This window comes from Neofelis nebulosa, chromosome 7 (assembly GCF_028018385.1).
Source record: "Neofelis nebulosa isolate mNeoNeb1 chromosome 7, mNeoNeb1.pri, whole genome shotgun sequence".
Classification (NCBI taxonomy): Eukaryota; Metazoa; Chordata; class Mammalia; order Carnivora; family Felidae; genus Neofelis; species Neofelis nebulosa.
This window is the reverse complement of record NC_080788.1, coordinates 87,570,077-87,596,591: the sequence shown is the minus strand read 5'-3', so window position 1 is coordinate 87,596,591 and position 26,515 is coordinate 87,570,077. Positions and strand designations below refer to the sequence as shown.

At 35.6% G+C, this 26,515-nt stretch overlaps 1 protein-coding gene across 4 annotated transcripts in view; it reads right to left on the bottom strand.

Annotated features, from left to right (window-relative positions):
* Positions 1 to 26,515, bottom strand: part of MIPOL1 (mirror-image polydactyly 1) — a 316,534-nt gene that overhangs the window by 41,693 nt on the left and 248,326 nt on the right. The window lies entirely within an intron of this gene.

Genomic DNA, 26,515 nt, shown 5'->3' with positions numbered 1-26,515 from the left:
TGTCACAATATTACCCTTGATAATTATATTTCTCTGCTTCTAGGCTGAAAGCTACCCAGACAAATGATTATTGATGTTACCAGAGCATACAAGAAGATGCTGCAAGATGTTAATTTAATTACATCAGTGTAAATATTACATTCAATTTTCTTTAAAAGGAATAGCAGAGAATTAGAAAATAAAGCACCTCTAGGTAAATAAAAGAATATAATAAGCTGACTGCAAAGAAGTGAGAAGTAAGAGAATGGGCATCAGTTTAGTAGATCCAGGGTTTCTTCCGCTGAGCACTTAACGAGAATGAATGAGGTTTGTACAAATACTGATCAGCCCATACACAGATAGAAATGAAGTTAAAATCACTAGTCTGCACAAAAATAATATGTATTCAGATATACTTTCTTTTTGTTAATGAATCTCATGCCAAATATATCCACTCATTAAGTCATACAGAGAAATAGCATATAAATTAAGACTAAATGAATGCAGAAGAAAATGCAGACAAATAGAACCCTAAAATGCTAAAGGTCAAATCTTTGATATGTCATTACACCTACCACCTGAGGTTATTTTGAAATGGCACCAAGCACCTCACTCAATTAAATAAAGACATTTTGAAAATATAAATATTTAATAAGGGAAATTTAAAATCCACACAGGAGATGTTCTTTTTTTATTAAATAAAATCATTTCAGTATATGCATACAAAAGAAATGTCGATGGGAGACTTGAAGTAAAACAACCTAACTATATAATACAGATTGATGATGTGAAAAAAAGTAATATAAATCTTAAAGCTTCAAAAAGCTAGTCAGGGAACTTTAGCACTGGCCAAATATCTAGTCTGATACTTTATTTAAAACTGTTCAAACTAAAGTAATTATAAATTTCTTCTTTTGTTTAAGTAACCTATAAATCTCTCCAGTGTGCTCACTTTGTAGGTGTCACATAGAAATAAGGACATACAACAGGGACAGTTAGCATACCGAAATAAATTATCTCAAGATTCAACTTAGTTCCTAAGAAGAAAGACTGCTATTAAACTGTGGCCAATTGACTACTACATAAAAATAAGAATGGTGTTTAGTGCCGTATTTGTAGAGTGCAAAGAAGTATCTTTATGATTCTCACACCTTGTTATTTATCTAACCCTGATTTCAATTCTCAGTTCTTTCTACCAATCCATATTCCTGTCTCTTGCCTATTTCCCTATTCTTTCTATGTTCTTTCACACTTTGATTCCTCTTATTCCATGCTCCAGTTTCCTTCAATCCACCCTCTTTGTCTACTTGAGAGATCCAAGAAAGACAGAAACTACAAACAAAATCAAAACCTTTAAGAAGACAAGTTTATTTATGTTCTTTACATTTAAAAGATTATAACTTACATTTTAATTGTGAATTATATTTTAAATTACATAAAGTGCACAAATCTAAAGTATTCAGCTTGACAAAATGTAAAGAACAAAATATATAACAAACCCAGAAGATTCTCCCGTATTCCCTCCCAATTAATTCCCCTCTCCCAAAGTAATCACTTACCAACATCTATTAAGATTAGTATTGACTGCTTTTGAACTGTTTGTCTGACTTATTTTACTTAATAAGGCTTATGAGATTTGTCCTATTGTTGCATGCACTTCATTGTTTTTACTGCTATGAAGTATTGTTGTATAATGGAAACCAATTTTACAATAAATTTCATATATTGAAGAAAAAAAAGTATTGTTGTATAAATAGAAAACACAATATATTTAATCATTTCACTATTATGTTGCTATTAATATTTTTTTATTTTTGATTAAAAATTTTTTTTTCATTTTATTTATTTAGAGATGGAAAGAAAGAGAGGGAGAGAGACAGAGAATCCCAAGCAGGCTCCGCACTGGCAGTGTGGAGCCCAATGTGGGGCTGGAACTCACAAACCACTGTTAGATTATGACCTGAGACAAAACCAAGAGTCTGATGCTCAACCAGCTGAAGCACCCAGGCACCCCAAAGTTTTTAAAATTAAAAATTTTTTTTTTTTTTAATTTGAGAGAGAGCATGAGCAGAGGAGAGGGGCAAAGGAGGAGAGAGAAAGAATCCCAAGCAGGCTCTACGCTCTGCACAGAGGCCAACATGGGGCTCAATCCCACAACTCTGGGATCATAACCTGAGCTGAAACCAAGAGTTGGACGCTCAACTGACTGAGCCACCCAAGGCACCCAAGGCACCCTGCTATTATAATATTCTTGTACATTACCTTTTGAAGGACCTAAGCACCCAAACCCCACTTTCTTGAGATATAATTGACATAAGTACTCATTTCTGAAGTAGAATTGCTCCATAGGGTGTATGTATGCTCAGATTTAGTACATGATGCATAGAGTGCATAGAGTTTCCCCAAATGGTCCAACCAATTTACACTCCCACCAGCAATGTATGGGAGTTCTAATTGCTCTATATTCTCCCTTAGAGTAGGATTGCTAGTCTTCTTCACTATAGCCATTCTAGTAGGGGTACAGTGCAATTTCATTCTCTTCATACTGTCTTTTGATGAATGTAAGTTCTTAATTTGAATAAAGCCCAATTAATCATTGTTTATTTAATGGCAGTGTGCTTTTTGCCCTTTTTAAAAAAACTGTAGCCTAACCATTCCTATATATTTCACATACATGGTCTCATTTAAAATTCACAGTGAGCAGCTTCGTTTGAAAATTCTGCATTTGTCTATGATGTCCATGACACTACTCAGTATACTCTAGCCAATTAAATATTAAGAATCAATGTTTCAGGGGGACGTGGCTCAGTGAGTTAAGTGTCCGACTCTTGATTTCAGCTCAGGTCATGATCTGACTGTGAGATGGAGCTCCATGCTGAAAGCACGGGGTCTGCTTGCGATTCCCCTCTCTCCCCTTCTCTCTGCCCTCCCCTACTCACACTCTTTCTCTCACTCAAGTAAATAAACATAAGGAAAAAAATCAATGATTTTTAAAAATTTCATCTTTATTAAAATCTTGGTATCCTGACTTAATTCTCTAATCATTTATCACTTACTAGTCCTCTATCATTTAATTTTTTTTTTTCAAATTTACATCTCATTTTTCTATTGGATGGACCTATGACTGGGATCCTTTACTCTCAAGTTCAACAAGCTACTCATCATTCAAAACGCCTTGGAGACCTTTAAATTCCCATCAAGACTTTCTCAAACAGAAGCAATCACTGGAGTGATCTTTTAAAACAATAAATCAGGGGCGCCTGGGTGGTTCAGTCGGTTAAGCGTCGGACTTCGGCTCAGGTCATGATCTCTCGGTTCGTGAGTTCAAGCCCTGCGTCGGGCTCTGTGCTGACAACTCAGAGCCTGGAGCCTGTTTCAGATTCTGTGTCTCCTTCTCTCTCTCTGACCCTCCCCCGTTCATGCTCTGTCTCTCTCTGTCTCAAAAATAAATAAACGTTAAAAAAATTAAAAAAAACCCCAATAAATCAGATGATGTCGTTTAAAATCCTGCAGTGGCATCTCATTGCACTCAGAATAAATCTCTCAAAATAAAACAACAAATTGCCTATTTAAACTCACTAAACCTCACAACAACTTATGAGAGAAGTCCTATCAATATTAGATTTTTATTGAGAAAGAAATTGAAACAATCAGAGGGAAGTAATTTAATTATCTCACACATCAAACAGAATCAGAATCTGAACCCACAGTCTTTCTCCCTGAGCTGAAATACTCCTCCCTACAGGCCACGGAGCCACAAAGTCTTGTATCATCTGTTCTCTCTTCCTCCTCATCTTTTAGTCTGACATTCTGTTTTTCAGGTACATCAAGCTTTTTCCTGTTTGAAGATTTGTTTGTGATGCTGTCTCCTCTCTCTGACAAACTTCCTTTTTCATTTGGTCTCAGCATGAATACTGCTTTCTCAGATAAACCTTTTATGACTCCCCAATCTAAATTTTGGTGTTCCTTCTTCGTTATTCTGTTTCAGTGACCTTACTCTTTATCTTCTTAGAACTTTGAATAATTTGTAATTTTTTTTCAGTTTCATCTTATGATCTACTTCCTAATTCCAACATATTAATACTCTATTTATAAAGGGCAATTTTTAAAAATGGGAACACAGGTGTTAAGAACATCGATAAATCAAGATGCTTGTATTCCTAAGGAAATTTTTTTATAGGAATAAAGATGAAATAGAGGGGAAAGATTCCCAGAATATATAAATCTATACCATTGAAGCATATTTTTGTTTTAGTGCTGGTTTTTCCCTCACAGTGCTCTTCCCTAGGGCCACATTGTTTAGCTTTCTTCATAGAATCAAATCACATTTAACCTCTTTTCAATGTTATTGATTTTCAGATGCATTCTCAGCATGGCAGTAGCATTACAATTTTTTGGTCTTAAATGATGTTGTATTGGAAAATATTTTAAGCCATAGTAGAATAAATTATAAAACAATGGCAGAAGAGCCATTAAATCACTCTCAGAAATTCCAAGGCATGTGGCTTACACAATTCTGATTGACAAAGAACGGGAACTATTTCTGTTTATCATGAGTTTTAATGAGGTAATATCATACACCAAGTTTCAATTCACTCTTCCAGTTTTCAAGTTATGTAATTCTTTAATTTTTGTAATTTGTATAGAATGTGAGATGTCTTCTTTTTCCTTATATATGATTTCTTTTTTTTTCCTTTCTATCATTTATTTATTTTTTATAATTTACATCCAAGTTAACTACCACATGGTGCAACAATGATTTCAGGAGTAGATTCCATAAGCCCCTTACCCATTTAGCCCATTCCCCCTCCACAACCCTCTGTTTCTTCTCCATTTAAGACTCTCTTATGTTTTGTCCCCCTCTCTGTTTTTATACTATTTTTGCTTCCCTTCCCTTCCCTTATGTTCATCTGTTTTGTCTCTTAAATTCCTCATATGAGTGAAACATATATTTGTCTTTCTCTGACTAATTTTGCTTAGCATGATACCTTCCAGTTCCATCCATGTAGTTGCAAATGGTAGGATTTCATTCTTTTTGATTGCCAAGTAATACTCCATTGTAGATTTATACCACATCTTCTTTATCCATTCATCCATTGATGGACATTTCAGCTCTTCCCATACTTTGGCTATCGTCAACAGTGCTGCTATAAACATTGGGGTGCAGGTGCCCCTTTGATACAGCACACCTATATCGCTCAGATAAATACCTAGTAGTGCAATTGCTGGGTTGTAGGGCAGTTCTATTTTTAATTTCTTGAGGAACCTCCATACTGTTTTCCAGAGTGGCTGTACCAGTTTGCCTTCCCACCAGCAGTGCAAAAGAGATCCTCTTTCTCTGCATCCTCGCCAACATCTGTTGTTGCCTGAGTTGTTAATGTTAGCCATTCTAACAGGTGTGAGGTGGTATCTCATTGTGGTTTGGATTTGTATTTCCCTGATGATGAGTGATGTTGAGCATTTTTTAATGTGTCTATTCGCCATCTGGATGTCTTCTTTGGAGAAGTGACTGTTCATGTCTTTTGCCCATTTCTTCAATGGATTATGTGTTTTTTGGATGTTGAGTTTAGAAAGTGAGATTTTGAAAATATTTACTTAGTAATCTTTCATACTATAATTCTAATCCATGTCAAATGATACCATACATGGTCTTCTGTGCTGTTCACTGCACTGAGTCCAATAGCAGGCAAGGGGAGAATATACGTTTCCATGGGCATAGTACTAGTAAGTAGCATGTAACAGATTTCCTTTCTGGAGTGGTTTCTGTCTCAGTTTCAATGTCTCCTGGTCTATTCCTGAAGTCTGCGGTTCTATTTTCCTAGTCCCCGAGTCTCTGTACTGCCTCAGCTTAAAACATCTTGGAATTATCAAGTTTATGACCCACTTCTACATTCTGCTTGCAGATATTTATGTTCTCCTCAGCTTATCTGCTTACCTGCTTGTTGAACTCTTTTTCTCCCAACTGTAATGTCATACATGGATTCAGCTTATTCTTACAACTAGTACTTTTCCATTTATATCGAGTGTTGATGCTATTTTTCCCTGCTTCCTCTCTTGTCTTCATGATTAGGTATTACTTACGTCCTTGAGTCACTTTACTCATCATCCTATAGTATGCACTTACTCTTCTGGTTTCATTTGTTTACAGTAATTTCTCAATCAATCAAGTGTTCTATATACGTTACTTTAATTGAATCAATATTTTCAAATTAAAAATTTAGAGGTGAGGGGGCACCTGGGTGGCTCAGTTGGTTAAGCGTCTGACTTCAGCTCAGGTCATGATCTCACGGTTCATGAGTTTGAGCCCTGCATCAGGCTCTGTGCTGACAGCTCAGAGCCTGGAGCCTGCTTCAGATTCTGTGTCTCCCTCTCTCTCTGCCCCTCCCTGCTCATGTTCTTTCTCTCTCTCAACAATAAATAAAATATTAAAAAATAAATTAAAAAAAATTTAGAGGTGAGATACCACAGTATAAACCAACAGTTTCATAAAGAGAAGTAACTTTGTCCCCCAGGACATTCTGCAACATCTGGAGGCATTTTTGGTTGTCATAACTTGAGAAGGGGGGTACTACTGGCATTTCATGGGTAGAGGCCAGAGATGCTGCTAAACATCCCCCACTGCAGAGACAGAACCCACAATAAAGAATTATCCAATCTTATGTGTCAAAAATGCCAAACTTGGTGTACATGCAAAGATTTTGGGTTTGGACTCTGAAGAAGTATATTCAAATTTCAGTCCTGTCATTTGACCTTAGGAAAATAGTTTACCCCTTAGGAAAATAGTTTACCCCTTTGTATGACCTTAGGAAAATAGTTTACCCCTTTGAGTATTAATTTTATCAACTCAAGAACAATGAGAAAAATCTCATGGAGTTCACAGGAGAACAAAATGTGGAGATGTAGCTATGTGAAAATATCTAGCACAATACCTGGCAAAGAATGGGTATTCATCCATGTATACTTTTTAAAATAAATTATTCATTTATAATTAACTTTATATATAATCTTGTAATACCCAGACCTTTTATAAATACTTTAAAAAACAACTGCCTGTATCTACAGGTTTTTCAGGAATTGGGGGAAGTAAACTAGTTTTCCTAACCTTTATCACTTACTGATAACATTCTTAAATCATTCTGGGAAAAAAAAAAGGCAGGTTTGGCTTGTTTTACTGAATTAAAATAAATAAAGATAAAGCAAGTATGAAAGGCAGAAGTATGTGCTACCTTGTCTTAAGTCTACATTTTCGGAGAGGATAGTGACTATGTTTACTTCCTGGTTTACTACATCAATTACTTTGATCTGAATTTCTGACCTATGTGATTTGCCTTCTCTCTGAAGAACTTCTTTTAACATTTCCTGCAAAACAGGTGTTCTGGTGACAAATTCCCTCAGTTTTTGTTTATCTGACAAAGTCTTTATTTCTCCTTTAATTTTGAAGGATTACTTCATGGAATATAGAATTCTGGGCTGATGTCCCAAGTTTTAGTCTGACATTCAAGGTGCTCCAAAATTCTGTTCTACTTTTCTTTTCAGACTTCTTCCTACCTACTCTATCAAAATTTTTTATTCTAGTTAAATGGAAATGCAAACTCTTCTTTGAAAATGCCTTCATACTTTTCATTTTGGATTACTGCTCGTGCTATTGGCCTTTACTTGGAATGCTCTGTTTCTGTCCCTCCACATGTCCTATCACTACACTTCAAGATCTAGACAACTTGCAACAACTGTCACAAAGTCACACTTCATACCCTCCTTGCCTAAGGAGACACTTCTTCCTCTAAGTTCCCATACCCTCTCCATATCCTTTATATTATATTCATCATATTCATCACTTTCTACTATCCTTTATAACCATTGTATCCTGTTTTATCTTTCCTACTAGATTATAATATTATTTAAAGAAGGAACCATGTTTTACTCTTCTTTGCTTCCTTCTAGGGTCTAACATCGTGGCTACTCTTCAGGACGCAGACAAAAACTTATTTATTGAACATTGTTGTTTAAATGCTCTATTTGAGGGGCACCTGGGTGGCTCAGTCAGTTAAGTGTCAGACTTTGGCTCAGGTCATGATCTCACAGTTCATGGGTTTGAGCCCCCTGTCAGGCTCTGTGCTGACAGCTCAGAGCCTGGAGCTTGCTTCAGATTCTGACTGCCTCTCTCTCTGCCCCTCCCCCACTTGTGCTCTGCATACTTATGAAAAATAAACATTAAAAAAATTTAAAAATAAATAAATAAACAAATGCTCTCTATTTGAACAAGTGGCTTCCAGTATTATAAAAGGATTACATCAATTTTATTTCACTTCCTTTTCTCCTTAATATACAGCCCCATATGCTCCATAATTTACCTTTACCCACACTTCACTCCATCACCTTTTTTGGGGAATATTTTAAAGATAAACCTTCTGTTTTGAGATCATTGTAGATGCACATGCAGTTGCAAGACATAGTACAGACAAATTTGGTGTCCTTTGTCCACTTTCCTGTGATGGTAACATTTTATAAAATTATAGTATAAAAGCACCACCAAGATATTGACATTGTTATAGTTCAGATAAAAAACAGTTATATCACCATAAGGATGCCTCATGTTTCCCCATCACTCCTTCCCCTCCTTAAGCCCCCAAAACCATTCATCTGTTCCCCAACCCCATAATGTCGTTTCAAGAACATTTTACAAATGAAAAGGTTGCTTTTGGGATTTTCTTTTTTCATTCAGCATAATTCTCTAGGGATTCATCCAGGTTGCTGCATGTATCAATAATTTGTATGTTTTTTTTTTTTTTTTTTTTTTTGAGAAGATGGTACATTGCTTATAAGTTGCCATTTTTGTGTGTGTGGAGTTGTTAACAGTAATCCCTTATTTTTATATCTGTAAAGTCTATAGTACTATTCTCTGTTCCATTTCTGATATTGGTAAAGTGTTTTCTTTCTCTTCTTATCGTTATAATTTTCTTCCTTCTGCCTGCTTTTTTTTTTTTTTTTTTGTTCTCTTTCTGGATTCTTCAGGTAGGAGCTTAGATTGTTGATTTGATATACTTCCAGTTTTCTTTATGTATTCATTTTAGTGTTATAGATTTACTTTAAGAACTGTTTTAGCTGTGTCCCACAAATTTTGGTATGTTGTATTTTTATTTTCACTCACTTCCATGTAGTTTATACAACTTCCCTTGAGACTTCTTCTTTGACTCATGGGTTATTTAGAAATGTGTGGTTTAGTTTTCAAGTGTTTGGAGATTTGTCTGTTATCTTTCTGTTACTAATATTTGTTCTGATTCTTTTGTGGTCGAAGAGCATGCACTATATGATTTCAGTTCTTTTAAGTTAATTGAGGTTTATTTTATGACTTAGAATATTATCTATCTTGGTATGTATTTTGTGGGCATTTATAAAAATAAAAAACACCAATCCTGCTATTGTGTGGGATGTCTAAAACTGTTGATTAGATCCTGGTATTTGATGGTCATGTTGAATTCTATATCACTGGATTTTCTTCTGTCTAGTGAGAGAAAGGTGTCAAAATCTCTAATTGTAATTGTGGATTTGTCCATTTCTCTTTTTAGTTCTATCAGTTTTTTTTTTTTTTTTTTTTTTATTTATTTTTGGGACAGAGAGAGACAGAGCATGAACGGGGGAGGGGCAGAGAGAGAGGGAGACACAGAATCGGAAACAGGCTCCAGGCTCTGAGCTGTCAGCCCAGAGCCTGACGCGGGGCTGGAACTCACGGACCGCGAGATCGTGACCTGGCTGAAGTCGGACGCTTAACCGACTGCGCCACCCAGGCGCCCCTAGTTCTATCAGTTTTTGCTTAATATACTTTTATTTCTCTTGTTTGGTGCAAACACAGTTAAAATTGTTATGCCTTTTTTGTGGACTCCTTTTTAAAAAACTTTTTTTTTAACATGTATTTATTTTTGAGACAGAGAGACAGAGCAGGAACAGGGGAGGGTCGGAGAGAGAGGGAGACACTGAATCTAAAACAGGCTCCAGGCTCTGAGCTGTCAGCACAGAGCCTGACGCGGGGCTCGAACTCATGGACCACAAGATCATGACCTGAGCCGAAGTCAGACACTTAACTGACTGAGCCACCCAGGTGCCCCCATGGACTCCTTTTTTTATGATTTAATGCCCCTCTCTGGTAAGTTTTCTTGCTTTAAAGTTTACTTTATAAGATACTAGTATAGCCATTCTTGCTTGTCTTTGATTCATGTTTCTATGGTTTATCTTCTGTTCTCTTATTTAATAATTTTATTTGCTGTGTTTCTTGTAGCCTGTATAGAATTGGGCCATAATTTTTAATCCACTTTGTCAATCTCTGTCTGTTGTTATATTTAGACCATTAACATTTAAGTTGGGGCTTAAGCCTGCCATTTTATTTTGTTTGTTGTCCCTGAGGTTTTATTGTTGTTCTTTGTTTTTTCTATTTTCTTTTTTCAATTTCCCTGTAGGTTACTTGAACATATTTTGAAATTTCATTTTTATAGATCTAGAATGTTTGTTTTTTTTTTTGAGAGAGAGAGAGAGAGGGAGAGAGAGAGTGCACATGTGTAAGGCGGGGGGGGGGGGGGGGCGGCAGGGGCAGAAGGAGAAGAGAGAGAAACTCCATGCTAAGCATGGAGCCTGATGAGGGGCTCAATCCCCTGACCCTGGGATCATGACCTGAACTGAAATCCAGAGTTGGATGCTTAACCGACTAAGTCACTCAGGCACCCTACAATGTCTTTTAGTGTATCTCTAGGTATAACATTGTATGTACATAAGTTACTGTGGTCTATTGATGTTATTTTACCAGCTCCACTTTACCTCTGTTTACATTCCTCTACCCTCCCTTATTTATAATTATTTTAAATATATCCTCTACATACATATAGAACGAAATCAGAGAGGGTTATAGGTTTTCCTTCAACCATCAAACATAACTTAAAAACTCAAAGAGCCTATTATATTTCTCCATATTTGCTCAGTGTTCTTCTTTCTTTCCTGACATTCCAAAGTTTGTTTTTCTATCATGTTTTTTTCTTTTGAGCTAACTTCCATTAGCCATTTTTGTAGGATAGATCTCATGACAAAGTCTCTTAGTTTTCCTTCTTCTGGGGATATCTTGATTTCTGCCTTTATTCTTGAACTATATTTCACTGGGTCTATAATTTTGCCTTGACAGTTTTTTTCTTCCAGTCCTTGAAAAATATTGTGCCACTTTTTTCTGGCCTCTAGTTTCTGATTAGAAGCCTGTTGTAATGTGAATGGTATTTCCCCTTAGGCAAGGTGTTCTTCTCCAGCTGCTTTCAACGTTCTGTCTTTCTCTTTAGTTTCCAGAAGTTTAATTATGGTGTGTCTTAGTGTATATTTATTTGAGTTTCTCTGTTTAAAGTTCTCTCAACTTCTTGTAAGTTTATGTCTCTTGCCACATTTGGACAATGTTCAGCCATTTTTTGTGTGTGTAAGTTTTCAGCTCTATTCTTGCTCTTTTCTCCTTCCGTGACTCCAATAACACAAATGCTTGGTCTTGTATTATAGTTTGTAAGTCCCTGAGATTCTCATCATTTTTTTTTCTCTCCAGTTTATGTCTCTGTTCTTCAGACTGAATCATTTTTATTGTTCTTTCAGTTCACTGATTATTTTCTGTCCTCTTAATTCTGCTCTTGAGCCCATACTTGGGCTTTACATTTCAGTTACTGTCTTCCTCAGTTTCAAAATTTTCATGTGGAAAACAAATACAATTTTCATTTGTTTCTTCATTACATTTTCTATTTCTTCCATCTTCTCAGAAGCACAATTCTCCTTTTCATTAACTTTAGAGGTATACTTGTTTCATTTCACTTCCAATCATGGCTGCTTTCCATAGTTTTAGTGATGATCATAACAATGTATTTATATGTCATACGGTAAAGTTTAAGATGTGTTTTGTTGCCCATTTTCTGTATGGGGTATATAAATATGAGGGGTTTTGTGAGCACAGTTCTGTACTATTTTGCTTCTCAGGTCACCAAATTCATGAAGCATATAATCCACTCTTAGATAATCAGGAACTGATCTTACTGCATCAATTTCAAGTGCTGTGGGATATTCAATAATTAAATGTTTTAAAGAAATTTTCAAGTTTTATTGAGAAATAACTGACATACATCACTGCATGAATTTAAGGTATACAGCATGATGGGTTGCTTTATATATATTGTGAAATGATTACCACAGTAGGTTCAACTAACCTCCATCCTCTCATATGGATACAATACAAAGAAAAGAAAGAAAGGAATAAAAGACAAAAAATTTCTCCTTATGATGAGAACTCTTAGGATTTACTCTCTTAACAGCTTTACTTTATATCCTACAGCAGTGTTAGCTATAGTCATTGTGTTGTACATTATATCACTAGTACTTACTTGTAATTGGAAGTTTGTGCTATTTGACCATTGACGATCTTCCTCCAACTCCCCCTCCTTTACCCTTTGCTTCTGGTAACCACAAATCTGATCTCGTTTTCTAAGTGTTTTTGTTTGTTTGTTTGTTTGTTTGTTTGTTTTTTAAGATTCTCCACACTTAATTCACATCACACAGTTTTTGTTTTTCTCTCTCTGACCTTTTTTATTTAGCATAATGCCTTTTAGGTCCAACCAAGTTGTCATTAATAGTAAGATTTCCTTGCTTTTTTTTTAATGGCTGAGTAATATTCCATTATGCACAGAAGCGTGTGCATGCACACACACACACACACACACACACACACACACACACACACCTTTTTTTATCTATTGATCCATCAGTGGACACTTAGGTGTTTTCATGTCTTGACTATTACAAATAATGCTGCTATGAACATGGGGGTGCATGTATCTTTTCAAGTTAATGTTTTCATTTCCCTTGGATATATTTCTAGGAGTGAAATTGCTGTATCATATGGTACTTTTCTTTTTAATTTTTTGAGGAACCTCCATACTGTTTTCCATAGTAGCTGTTCTAATTTATAATCCCACTAGCAGTGCACAAGGGTTTTCTTTTCTCCACATCCACACTAGCATTTGTTATCTCTTGTCTCTTTGATGATGCCCATTCTAACAAGCCTGAGGTGGTATCTCACTGTGGTTTTAATTTGCATTTCCCTAATGACTAGCGATGTTGAGCATCTTTTTATGTACCTGTTGGCCTTTTATTTATGCTTCATTAGAGGATCTATTCAGATCCTCTGACCATTTTTAAATTGGATTTTTTCCCCCTCTATCCAGTTGTATGAGCTCTTTATATATTTTGGATATTAACCCCTCATCAGATAGATGGTTGCAAGTTTTTTTTTCCTATTCCACAGGTTGCCTTTTCACTTTTTTGACTCCTTTGCTGTGCAGAAGCTTTTTCATTTCATGTAGTCCACCTTGTTTTTTTTACTTTGTTGCTTGTCCTTTAGGTGTCATATCCAAAAAATTACTAGCAAGGCTCATGTGAAGGAGTTTGTTCCTATGTTTTCTTTTAGGAGTTTCCTGATTTCAGGTCTTTCATTTAAGTCTTTAATCCATTTCAAGGTAATTTTTGTGAGTGGTGTAAGGGTATAATTTCATACTTTTACATTTGAATATATCTGATTATCACAGCATCATTTATTAAAGAGGCTATTATTTCTCCATTGAGTATTCTTGGGTCTCTTGTCAAGTATTAGTTGACTGATTTTTGGGTTTATTTCTGGGCTCTTGATTCTGTTTTACTGGCCTATTTGTATGTTTTTATGCCAGCACCATACTATTTTGATGACTACAGCTTTATAGTATAGCTTGAAATCAGGAAGTGTGATACTTCCTGTTTTGTTCTTTCTTAGGATTTCTTTGGCTATTCAGTATTCAGGGTCTCTTGTAGTTCCATATACATTTTGGGAGTGTTTTTTCCTACTTCTGTTAAAAAAAAAAAAGTCATTGCAATTTTGATAGAAAATGCATTGAAGATGCTTTTGGTAGTACTAACCAAAATGTTTTTTGGTAATATTGACATTTTAACAATATTAATTCTTCCAATCCATGGAAATGGAGTATCTTCCCATTTATTTGTGTCTTCTTTGATTTTTTTTTTTTATCTGTGTCTTATTGTTTTCACCATAGATATCTTTCACCTCCTAGGTTAATTTATCTCTCAGTATTTTATTGTTTTTTATGCTATTGATAATGGGATTGACTTTTAACTGTCTTTTTCAGAAATTTTTGTTGTTACTGTATAGAAATGCTACTGAATTTTGTATGTTATTTTGCACCTTACCACTTTACTGAATTCATTGATTAGATACGATTTTTTGGTTGAGTCTTTAGGATCTCCTATATATAAAATCATGCAAATAGAGATAATTTCACTTCTTCCTTTCCAATTCTGATACTTTTTCTTTTCTTTTTTTTTTTTTTCTTTTTGCTTGATAGTTCTAGCTAGGACTTCAAGTACTATGTTGAATAGAGGTGGTGAGAGCGGACACCCTTGTCATTCTCCTAATTATAGAGAAAAAGCTTTCATCTTTCACCATTGAGTACAATGTTAGCTATTGGCTTGTCAAATATGACCTTTACTACACTGATATGTATCCCTTCTATGCTTAATTTGTTATAAGTTTTTATCATGAATAGATATTGAATTTCATCAAATGTTTTTTCTGTGTTTACTGAGATGATCATCTGATTCTTTTCTTTCATTCTATTAATGTGATGTATCACAGTAATTGATTTGTGTATGTTGAACCATCTGTGCATCCCAAGGATAAATCCCAGTTAATCATGGTAAACAATCCTTTTAATGTACTGTTTAATTTGGCTTGCTAGAATTTTATTGAGAAATTTTGCATCTATATTCATTAGGGATATTATGTCTGTAGTTTTCTAAGTAGTGTCTTTTTTTGATTTTGGTATCAGGATAATGCTGGCCTCATAAAATGATTTTGGAAATGTTCCCTCCTCTTCAAATTTTTGGAAGAACTTTAAGTGAAACTTTAAGAACTTTAAGTAAATTCTTTAAGTGTTTGGTAAAATTGACCAGTGAAGCCATCTTGTCTTGAGGTTTTCTTTGTTGTGAGATTTTTATTTACTGATTCAAATTCATTGCTAGTAATTAGTCTGTTCAGATTTTCTATTTCTTCCTGATTCAGTCATTCTGACTTGTACATTTCTAAGAATTTTTTCCATCTTCTCTAGGTTGTACAGTTTATTGGTGTACAGGTGTTCACGGTTGTTTCTTCTCATTTCTTGGATCTGTGGTATCTGTTGTGGTGTCTCCTTTTTCATTTATAATTTTGTTGATTTGGGCCCTTTCTCTGTTTTCCTTGGAGTCTAACTAAGGGTTTGCCAATTTTGTTTATCTTTTCAAAGAACCAACTCTTAGTTTGGTTAATATTTTCTATTGGTTTTCTGTTCTTTCACTTATTTCTGGTGTAATTTTTATTATTTCCTTTCTTCTGCTAACTTTGGGCTCACTTTGTTCTTTTTTTTCTAGTTCCTCAAGGCATCGAGTTAGGTTGCTTATTTGGGATCTTTCTTGTTTCTTAATGTAGGTGTTTATTGCTATGAACCTCCTTCTTATAAGGGTTATTGCTACATCCCATGAGGTTCTGGTATATTGTGGTTTCATTATTGTTTGTCTCAAGAAACTCTTCTACCTTTCCCTTATTTTCTCCTTTTCTTTTTCATTGGTTGTTCAGGAGAGTGTTGTGTAATTTTCAAGTGTTGGTGAATTTTCCAGTTTCCCTTCTATTATTGATTTCTATTTTCATACCATTCAATCTTCTTTTTTTTTTTTTAACTTGTTTCATCTTTTATTTTTTTTAAATTTACATCCAAATTAGTTAGCATATAGTGCAACAATGATTTCAGGAGTAGATTCCTTACTGCCCCTTACCCATTTAGCCCATCCCCCCTCCCACAACCCCTCCAGCAACCATCAGTTTGTTCTCCATATTTCTGAGTCTCTTCTGTTTTGTCCCCCCTCCCTGTTTTTATATTATTTTTGTTTCCCTTCCCTTATGTTCATCTGTTTTATCTCTTAAAGTCCTCATATGAGTGAAGTCATATGATTTTTATCTTTGTCTGACTAATTTCACTTAGCATAATACCCTCCAGTTCCATCCAAGTAGTTGCAAACGGCAAGATTTCATTCTTTTTGATTGCTGAGTAATACCCCATTATATATATATATATATATATATATATATATATATATATATATGTGTGTGTATACCATATATATATATATACCATATATACCATATATACTACATATATACCACATATATACCACATATATATACATATATACCACCATATATATGGTGGTATATATGTATATATACACACATATATACCACATTTTCTTTATCTATTCATCCATCAATGGACATATGGGCTCTTTCCAGACTTTGGCTATTGTTGATAGTGCTGCTATAAACATGGGGTTGCATGTGTCCCTTTGAAACAGCACACCTGTATCCCTTGGATAAATGCCTAGTAGTGCAATTGCTGGGTTGTAGGGTAGTTCTATTTTTAGTTTTTTGAGGAACCTCTATACTATTTTCCAGAGTGGCTGTACCAGCTTGCATTCCCACCATTCAGTATTCTTGAATTCGAAGTTTTTAAGACTTATTTTGTTGCCTAACATATGGTCTCTCTTTAAAAAATGCTCCATGTATGCCTGAGAAGAATGTGTATTTTGTTGTTGTTGGATAGAAGATTCTATATATGTATGTTAGGTCCATTTGGTCTATAGTGCTGTTTAAATCTGCTGTTTCCTTATTGCTTCTCTGTCTGCATGATCTATTCATTGTTCGGAGTAGGGTATTAAATCCACCAACTATTATTGTATTGTTTATTTCCCCTTTTAGCTCTGTTAGTTTTTGCTTTGTATATTTAGGTACTCTGATGTGGGCGCATAAACATTTACAATTGTTATAAATTCTTGATATATTGACCCCGATACATTATATCATAACCTTCTTTGTCTCCTTTTATCATTTTTAGTTTAAAGTATATTTTGTTTGATGTCAGTATAGCTATCCCTGCTTTCCTTTTGATGACCATTTACTTGAAATGTATTTTTACATCTCCTTACTCTCAGTCTGTGTGTCTTTAAGGCTAAAATGAGTCTCCTGTAGGCAGCACATTGTTGGATCTTGTTTTTTTAACCCATTCAGCCATTCTATGTTTTTTTTTTAGCCATCTTTCAGAAAAACTAATCTCATCTTTTCATTTTTAACATATACTAAGTCATTATTTACAAATTAGCTCCTTTTTTCCCATTTAAAAAATTTTATTTTTTGTAATGACATGGATGGAGCCAGAGAATATTATGCTAAGTGAAGTAAGTCAGACAGGGAAAGACAAATACCATGTGACTTCACTCATATGTGGATTTTAAGAAATAAAACAAACATGCAAAGGGAAAACAGAGAGAGAGAGAGAGAGAAAGAGGGGCAAACCAAGAAACAAACTCTTAACTATAGAGAACAAACTTTTGGTAGGGGGGGGGGCAGGTGGGGATGGGGATGGGCTAAATAGGTTATGGGGATTAAGGAGTGGCCTTGTGAAGAGCACTGGGTATTGTATGGGAGTGTTGAATCACTGTATTGTACATCTGAAATTAGTATTACACTGTATGTTAACTAACTGGAATCTATATCTTTTGATTGGATAATTTAATCTATTTATGCTTAAAGTAATTTTGATAGGTAAAGACTTACAACTGCCATTTTGTTAATTGTTTTCTGGTTGTTTAGTAGATCCATTGCTCTTTGTTTCTTATCCTGCTATATTTTATTTGTGTTTTGATGTCTTCTGGTATTAGTATGCTTTGACTTTGTTGTATTCATATGATTCTTTTCTTTCATTTTATTAATGTGATGTATCAAGATGTTTCCTTGTGGTTACCATGAGGCTTACATAAATATCTTAAACTTACAACATTCTCTTATAAACTGATAATAGCTTAACTTCAACAGAATTTGTAATCGTTACACTTTACTTCTTCTCACCCACATTTTAGGTTACTGCTGTTACAATGTACACATTTTTAATACTATGTAACCAACAACAGATTCTTGTATTTATGATTATTTATGCTTTTTTTTTTTAAACTTTTAAACTAGAATTGTAAGTCATGTACCACTATTAACATATTGCAGCATCTAACTATATGTTTATCATTACCAGTGATATTTATGCTACCTTTTTATGTTTTTATGATGTTAATTAGCATTCTTTTATTTTCAGTCAAAGAACGACCTTTTGCATTTCTTGTAAGGCAAGTCATGAACTTTGGTAATGAACTCCCTTGTTTTTTGTTTGGGAAAGTCTTTATCCTCTTTTGTTTCTGAAAGACTGTGTGGAATTCTTTTCAATTCACAGTATAGAATTTTTGGTTGACAGCTATTTTCTTTTAATATTTTGAATATGTCATCCTCTCCTCTCCTGGTTAGAGAAGTTTCTGTTGCAAAATCCATTGATAGTCTTATCGGGGTTCCCTTGTATGTAATTTCTCTCTTGCTGGTTTTAAAATCATTTCTTTGTTCAATTTGGGTTCAACCTAGTTGGGATCCTTTGGGCCTCATGGATCTAGATGTCCATTTATCTCCCCCAGGTTCAGGAAGGTTTCAGCTATTATTGCTTTAAATATAATTTCTGTCTCTTTTTCTTCTTCTCAATTTCCCATAATGTGAATATTTTTTCCTTTTCATTGTGTCCCATGATTCCCATAGGCTTTCTTCATTCTTTTTTTTTTTTTTTTTTTTTTTTTTAGTTCCTCTGACTGGGTAATTTCCAACATCCTAACCTGTAGGTATTCGTTATGATCGAATGTACTTGTGAAACTCTTTATTGAATTCTTTGTATTTTTCAACTCCTTCTTCCTTTTTCCCTTTTACCCCTCCCCTCTCCCCTTCCAACCTTTCATTTCCTCTCCTCTCCTCTCCTTTCCTTCATGGTTGCTATTTCCTTGTAAAATTCTTGCTCTGTTCATGCATTGTTTTCCTAGACTCATTTAGTTTTCTGTGTTTTCTTATAGTTAGTTAAACTTCTTTAAGAAGATTATTCTGAACTTTTATTGGAAGTTCATAATCTCCATTTCTTTAGGATCAGTTATTGGAGCTTAATTAGTTTCCTTTGGTGGTGTCGTATTTACCTGGTTTTTTGTTTTGTTTTTGTTTTTTGTTGTTGTTATTGTTTTTTTTTTTTTTTTTTGTGATCCTCAATTCCTTATATTGGTTTCTGCTCATTTGAGTAATGGGCTCCTCATCCAGATTTTACAGGTTTGCTGTGGCAGAAACCTTTCTTTATCAGCTAAGTTTGGGTTTCTGTTGTGAGTCTGTTGGTAATGTTTTGGGCATATGAGGTCTGCTATTGTTATCTATTTTTAGGCTACTATTTGAGCTTTGAAGATGGGAATGGGGGGTGGTTTTACAACTGGCTGAGACCAGTTGGAAACAACTGCTGGTTTGGTTCCCTACCCAAGTGAGGCTGTTTGATGGGCTCCATGGTTGTCTGATTTCATTAGTCAGGCTTACCAGATGGTTGGGACTGGTTACTACATTTAGTAGCAGATGAGGCTATGGATTAGCTCACCTGCATGGTCAAGGCCACAGCCCAGAGCCCAGGGCTGATACAGCTAATTGTTTGGGGATCTTAATCAGGCTTGCATGTGCACTGAATTCCCTGGTCAGGTGAGGCTACTAGTTTTGCTCTGCAGATGGGGGAGCCATGGGCTGTGCTTTCTGTTCAAGTGCCACTGTATGCAGGACTCTGGAATGGCTGTGAAGTTTCCTATTTCCTCCGGTTATGTTCATGGGTCAAACAGGCTGAAGGCTGTATTCAGGAGGGGTACAACTTAGATTCCTTGCCTAGGTGCAGCAGTAGAGAGAACTTTAAAACTGGCAAAGCTCTCTATTTGTTGTCTTAACTCAAGCTGACCTGCGTTCCAAGTTCCCGCCACACAGGGCCACTAGCTTCGCTCGGTACTACTGGCTCTGTCTGCTCTTCTCTTAGCATGAGCACTGCTGGGCTGCACTACTTTCAGGTGTTTTGGCCAGAGCTTCTGGTCATGGGGCTGGAAGACACTCTCCATAGTAGTACTATGTCTTAGCCCCTCTGCTCGGGCAGGAGGGGTAGGGGCTGCTCCAGGTTACTCTCAGTTCCCAAATTGGGTCTTCAGTTGGGAGGGACCAGGAGCTGCCCTCAGTACTGGCTATGAATTAATACCCCTGCCTATGTATACCAAGAGAAGTCTCTATCCCCAGTAGTGGCTTTGCTTTGGGGATGATCAGCTCTGTCCATTGCTTCTCAGCTCAAGTGCTGTTGGGCTACACAGCTTCTATAAGTTGTTGCCAGCCCTTCTGGTCTGATGGGGCTGAAAGGCATTCTCCACAGTGGGTGGGTCTGTGACTTAGAATTCTGCTTGGGTGTGGGCAATCTGGGCTCTAGGGCTGGCATAACTCCCTACTTGACGGTCTGAATCAGGCAGATCTGCACCCCACTGAGTTCTCTGGTCAGAGTGTGCCTCTGGCTTGGTTTTGCAAATGAGCCAAGCCACTGGTTAGGATTACTATTTGGGCACTGTGGATAAGAACTCACTCTGCCAAGATCTGTGTGTTGGCTATTACAAACATTTCTACTCAGAAGTCTACTCTTCTCTGTCACTCAGATTCCCAGTGGCTGTGCCCCAAAACTCCCCTGTAATTCCTGTGGTGTGAGATTAGAGTAGGGGCTCCTACAAAGTGGCCTATGATGCTGGGGAAGACTTGTTTTTCCAGGTTTTCTTTTCTCTGCATGGTGCTGTGCTGTCCTGGAGAAGGGGCAATGCAGTCAATGCACAGCCACTTCTACTCTCCTAATGCAGTCTGTCTTGGTCTCTGAGGTGCAAGTGGGTGCTTCAGCCTCACCCCTGTGTTCTAGGATTCTCTCAGTGGTGTTTTATTCTTTTTAAGAATTTTTAAACATTTTATTTATTTTTGAGAGACAGAGAGAGACAGAGCATGAGCAGGGGAGGGGCAGAGAGAGGAGGAGACACAGAACCTGAAGCAGGCTCCAGGCTCTGAGCTGTCAGCACAGACTCGATGAGGGGCTTGAACCCACAAACTGTGAGATCATGACCCGAGCTGAAGTTGGAGGCTTAACTGACTAAGCCACCCAGGTGCCCCAGTGGTGTTTTATTCTTGAATAAATATTAGCTCTTCATCTTGTGAAGAAGAGTAAAGTAAGAAATGACCTATGTTGCCATCTTGGTGACATCACTCAATTAAATGTTTTTCTTTTTTTAATGGATCTTTAGAGTTAGTAGAATGATCGTTACATTTCTTTAATAGTCAATAAATTATATTTAGTGGCCACCAGTTTGTATCATAAAATGCAGCACACAAGGTTTAATAAATATCAATAAATATGTTGATCACATCCATTAAATTCTTAAAAATTTAAGTTCAGAATTAACTTAGTTTATAATAAGGAAATTATTTTTGCCTCTAAAATAACTTTAATAAGTTATTTTAGTAAATGAAACCAACTGAGACATTAAGGTAGCAAGTCAGTGGAATCACCTCACTGATTTACAAATTAAATCCCCTCAACCACATTCTTAATTGTACTGAATACTTCTCTATAACTGTATGTCATTCAGAATTAAAGCCTATTATACTGGAGCATATGCTGATTTCTTCAAAAATAAGCAAGGTGAGTCAACTATTATTTGCTTGAAAGAGCCTTAGCAAATTAATTGATAGCTGGAAAATCCCAAAATATCTGGAGAATAAACAACACACTTCTAAATAACACATGTGTCAAAGATGAAGTCTCAAGAGACTGTGAAAAATATTTTGAACTAAATGGAAATGGAAACATAACTTATCAAAACTTGTGGGACACAGCAAAAACAGCAGAAAATTGATAGCACTGAATATATATGTATCAGAAACGAAGATTTAAAATCAGTAACATAAGCTTCTACCTTAGGAAATTAGACAAAGAAGAGTAATGTAAACCTAAAAGAAGCAGAAGAAAAGAAATGTAATTTAGAGCAGAAATGAATGAAATTAAAAACAGGGAATCAAAAGAGAAAAATCACCCAAATGAAAAGCTGATTCTTTGACAACATCAATGTATTAATTTCCTAGGGCTGCCAAAACAAATTACCACAAATTGCTAGCTTAAGAAGACCAATTTATTCTCAAATTCTGGAGGCCAGACATTTGAAATCAAGGTGTCAGCAGGAGCATACTTTCCCCAGAGGCTCTACAGGAAATTTCTTCCCTTGCTTATTCCAGCGTGTGGTGACTGTCAATATTCCTTTGCTTATGGCTGCATCACTCCAATCTCTTCACAAGGCTTTCTCTGTGTGTCCTCAAAACTTCCTCTGCCACACTCTGATAAGCAGACATGTGATTGCATTTAGGACCACCCTGATAATCCAGAATAAGCTTCCCTTTTCAAGTTCCTTAGCTTGATCACATCTTTTTTTTTTTTTGCCCTGTAAGGTAACATTCAAAAATTCCAGTGACTTAATGCATCTTTTGGGGGGTCCATTTTTGGCCTACTGCAATCAGTAAAATCAATAAACCTCTAACCATGCTAACCAAGGAAATAAAAAGAGGATAAGCACAAGTTACTAATATCAGAAATCAAAGAGAGGTCATCACTGCTAACCTCAAGGACATTAAAAGGATAATAAAGAATGTTATGAACAACTCTATGTCCATAAATTTAATAACTAAGTGAAATGGACCAAGTTCTTATAAGATACAAACTACCAGAACTCACATAAGGAGAAATCTGAATAAGTAATAATCTGAATAAGTCTTCATCTATTAAAGAGACTGAATCAATAATCAAAATATTTTTTTTTTTTTAAATTTTTTTTTATTTATTTTTGGGACAGAGAGAGGCAGAGCATGAACGGGGGAGGGGCAGAGAGAGAGGGAGACACAGAATCGGAAACAGGCTCCAGGCTCCGAGCCATCAGCCCAGAGCCTGACGCGGGGCTCGAACTCACGGACCGCGAGATCGTGACCTGGCTGAAGTCGGACGCTTAACCGACTGCGCCACCCAGGCGCCCCAATAATCAAAATATTAAAAAAAAAAAAAAAAAAGAAAGAAAGGACCACACCAAGATTGCTTTGTCAAACATTTAAGGAAGAAATGATACCAATTCTGTACAATGTCTTCCAAAGGCAGAAGCTGAGGAAACACTTCCTAGCTCAATCTATGAGGTCATCATTACTCTAATACCAAAACCAGATATAAACAGCATATGAAAGGAGAAATTACAGACTAACATCTCTCATAAATATAGATGAAAAAATCTTTAACAAAATATTAGCAAATCAAACCTGAAAAATAGATAAAGAATTATGAACTACAACCAAGTGGGGTTTACTCCAGGTATGCAAGACTGGTTCAATATTCAAAATCAGTTAATGGAATCTACCACAAAACAGTCTAAAAAAGAAAAATCATTTGATCATATCAATAAATGCAGAAGCATCATCTGACTAAATCTAAATTCATGATAAAAAGTCTCAGTAAACTAGGAATAAAGAATATACTTCCCAACTTGATATAGAATATGTACAGGGAAGCAAAAATAATATAAAAATAGGGAGGGGGACAAACATAAGAGACTCTTAAATATGGAGAACAAACAGAGGGTTACTGGAGGGGTTGTGGGGGGGGATGGGCTAAATGGGTAAGGGGCACTAAGGAATCTACTCCTGAAATCATTGTTGCACTATATGCTAACTAATTTGGATGTAAAAAAAAAAAAAAAAGAACATGTACAAAAAACCTACAGCTAACATCATACTTAATGGTGAGAAATTAGATGCTTTCTCCCAAAGATCAAGACCAGGCAAAGATTTCTCCTCTCATCACTTGTATTCAACACAATACTGAAAGTTCTTATTGCAAATGCAATAAGACGAGAAAAGGAAATAAAAGGTACAAGGATTAAGAAATAAGAAATAAAACTATCTTTGTTCAGAGATGACATGACATCTATGTAAAAAGTCACAAAGACTTAACAAAAACAAAACAAACCAAAATAACCATGAAACTCCTGGAACTAAAAAGCAAGGGTGTAGGATACAGGTTAATTTAACGTCAACTGCTTTCCTACATAGCAGCAGTGAGCAACTGTAATTTTAAAATAAAACACAATACCAATCTTCCCCCAGTGAAATATTTAGGTATAAATCTAACAACATATGTACAGGATTTATATGAGGAAAATTCTGATGAAAGAAATCAAAGAAAGTCTAAATAAATGGAGAGATACTCCATGTGCATGGATAAAAAGATTATTGTTAAGATATTAATTCCTACCAACTTAATCTATAGATCCAATGAAATTCTATTCAAAACCCTCTGCATTATTTTGTAGATAATGATAAGCTGATTCTAAAGTTTGTATGGAAAGACAAAAGATCCAGAACAGCTAAGTCAATATAGGACGACAAAGTTAGAGGACTGACTGTTCCCAACTTCAAGACTTACTATGCAGTTATAGCAATTAAGACAGAATTTATTCGTGAAAGAACAGACAAACAGATCAGTGGAAGAGAACCCTGAAATGGATCCACACAAACATAGTCAAGTGATCTTTGACAAAGGAGCAAAGGCAATTTAATGGACAAGGGACAGCCTTTCCCGCCTCCGCCCCAACACCCCACCCCCCCCAACCAACAAATGGTACTGGAACTGGATGCCCATGTGAAAAAAAAGTGAATCTAGACAAAGAACAGACACCTTTCAAAGAAATTAACAAAAAATTGGTTTACAAGCCAAAAAGTAAAATACAAAACCGTGTAACTTCTAGAAGATAACAGAAAAACCGGAGTTGACCTTCAGTTTGGTAATGAGAGTTTAGATACAACATCAAAACTATAATCCATGAGAAAAGTAGATTTAGATCTTATTAAAATTAAAAACTTATGTGCTGCAAGACACTGTTAAGAGAATGAAAAGATAATCCACAGACTGAGTGAAAATCTTTGGTAACACATTATCTGATAAAGGGCTAGCATGCAAAATATACAAAGAAAATTTAAAACTCAGCAATAAAAAAACAGACTACTCAATTAAAAAATGGACAAAAGATGTGAATAGCTATGTCACCAAAGAAGAAATACAGAAGGTAAATAAACATAAAAAGATGCTCAACATCCTATGTCATCAGGGATTTGCAAATTTAAACAACGAGATACAACTATACATACATTGGAATGGTTAAAGAAAAAAATGTAATGATACCAAATGGTGATATGGATATAGAGCAACAGGAACTCTCATTTATTGTTGGTGGAAATGCAAAATTACACCTGCACTTTGAAAGATAATTTGGCAATTTCTTACAAAGTTAAACATAATCTCACCATATGATCCAGTGATTGTGCTCCTAAGTATTTGCCCTAGAGGACTGAAAACCTATGCCTATGCAAAAATCTGCACGTGAATGTTTATAGCTATATACGTAATTTCCACAAAATATAAGCAACCAAGATGTCTTTAAATAGGTGAATATATAAACAAACTGTGGTACATCCATATAATAGAATATTATTTATTTCTAAAAAATGAGCTATCAAGCCATAAAAAGATTGGAGGAACTTTAAATGTGTCTTACTTAGTAACAGAATCCAGTCTGAAAGAAGCCAATCTGGAAGGCTAACTGATTCCAACTAAATGACATTGTAGAAAAGGCAAAACTACAGAGGCAGTAAAAAGATCAGTAGTTGTCAAGCGTTCAGGGGGAGGTAGAGAGGGGTGAAGAGATAAAGCACTTGGGTTTTTATAAGTGCTGTGAAACTATTCTGTATGCTATTGTTACAGTAAATACATGATTTCTGCATTTTTCAAAAGACACAGAACTGTACAACACAAAAAGTGAAACTTAATGTAAACTATGGACTTTAGGTAGTAATAATGTATCAATATAGTGTCATTAATTATAACCTATGTGCTACACCAATACAAGATGTTAATTATGGGGAAACTGTGTGTGTGTGTGTGTGTGTGTGTGTGTGTGTGTGTGTGTGTAAGGAGGTATATGGGAACTTTATTTGCTCAATTTTATCATAAATCTAAACTATTCTAATAAATAAAGTCTATTAATTATCCCCCCCAACACTCAACACACACACACACACACACACACACACACACACACACACACGCAGAGCACACACACCAAGAATAAGAATGAAGAATGGCTGAAATTGGTTCAGTAGAAATCAAAAGTGACATAAGATATACAAAGAAACAAGAACACACATATCCAGCAATGGAAGAGTATCCAAATCAGACCTAATCACACCTGAATTCGGTTATGTCTGTGATAATTTATAAGAGATAAAATTGAAGCACCTCCACAGGAGGGTTTATCAGGTAGGGTAAACCCTACTTATGCTCAGGTATCTTTATATTTATGTAGCTGCTACATAACAACCTGTTAAAAATGGTATAGAAGAAATCTCTGCACAATGTTAAAGGTGGGATTCAATCATCTCTGGATATAAGTGATCTCACAATGTTGAGGCCTAGTTAAATGCCAG